This window comes from Vicia villosa, unplaced genomic scaffold (assembly GCF_029867415.1).
Source record: "Vicia villosa cultivar HV-30 ecotype Madison, WI unplaced genomic scaffold, Vvil1.0 ctg.000026F_1_1_2_unsc, whole genome shotgun sequence".
NCBI classification, from domain to species: domain Eukaryota; kingdom Viridiplantae; phylum Streptophyta; class Magnoliopsida; order Fabales; family Fabaceae; genus Vicia; species Vicia villosa.
The window spans coordinates 11,628-13,288 of NW_026704958.1; positions in this window are offsets into that span (position 1 = coordinate 11,628).

Below are 1,661 nucleotides of genomic sequence, written 5' to 3' on the forward strand. Positions count from 1 at the left end.
GGGTTTTTGCCTGAAAAGTCAACTCAACTTTGACTGATCATAACTCTCTCATCCTTCATCCAAAAAATGTCAACCAAAGCTCATTTTGAAGGAAATTCAATTATCTTTCAAATGCAATTGATCCCATGGTCATAGCATTCACCATTTGAAAAATATGGCCAAAGACATTACAGGTCATTTTCAAAGTCAACAAAAAGACACTTTTTTCAAATGGACACACAAGGAGAACCAAAAATCATTTTGATATGAGACCAAAGACATTGGTTAGAGGACTCTTTGAGGTTTCCAAAAAGTGCAAGATCTCCTTCATATGACAAAAATTGAAGGATTTACACCTTGTTGAAGTTGGCTAAATTTTGGGAAAATGCATGAAATCAACATTGCTCAAAAATGTTTTTTTTCCAAATGAGTCCAAGTTTTTATGGTCCAAACATCTTTGCCATGTTACTATGGGCCTCCCACGACCAAGACAAAGCCCACATCTTTATTGGCCATTTTTTGCATAATTTTATCTTACTTTAAGATTAAAATTAAAAGGAAAATGCATGGATAATGGTTGCTTGGCCTCCAAGTATGACTCACTTCAAGGAATCTTCATTTTTTCTGCAAGAATTGAAGAGCAAGACAAGAGCATTGAATGGAGTCAAGCTTGGTCAACAATTCAAAGATTTTTAATATTTTAAAAATCAAACTTTCAACAAAGACAACAAAGCTTCTTAGCTTGAGTTCCAAGCAACTTTGGGCTATAAAAGAAGCATCATACTTCAGCAAAGAAAGAGACACACGAAATAGGGCAAGAGTATAGCAAGAAATATCACAAAAATTCTCAAAATTTGCATATACTTTGTAATTTTCAAATTCAAATTTCCAATCAATATCAATACCAATAAACACTTCTAATCATCTCCTCAAACATTATAGAGTAAGATTGAGCTCTAAATATAGACATATGAGAGTCGTATAAAGCACTTAAAGCTCTTCATGTACATATGAGTTTTATTTTCGTTTTTGTATATGCAACTAATTTCACTGCAAACTAACCACCCTAACATCCTTATGGGGACCTATATGTGTGATCTGGGCCTTAGCATGAGTGTTCCAACGTGAGGACCAGGCTCCACCATTAAAACGAGTCCATGAGTGTTTAAGCTTCATCTTCTTCGCATCCATAGCTAGGAGCTTCAAACCTTAAAACAAATGACATATTTGGATTCAGGACACTCTAATTAGTGGATCTGGGTCACTTGTTTCTATTGCTAACTCGTATTTTTTGCAGGTTCATAGGTTGTTAAAAAACTGGAATTTTAACGTCCAAATAGGGGAGGTTAAAAACCCCCGCTATTTGAAGCTGAAAACCTCACTTCTGGAGGTTGAAGACGACCACGCGTCCAAGCGTGGTTCGTCTGACTTTTCAGCGCGCCAAGGTGGCCCTTCCCTCAAATCTTATTCGCTGGTCAATCCAGCGTGGGCCCCTGCAAAGACTTTGAATCCCCTTGGATTCAGTGTACACCATCATACCATGCACCTACAAATCTGTGCCCTTGGATCAATCTCAAAGCCAATCCAACGCCTCACACATGCAAGCTCACCATGCTCCTTCATTAATTGCCACACCAGATCAGTATCCTTATATTTTTAATTTTATTTTCTATTTTTATTTT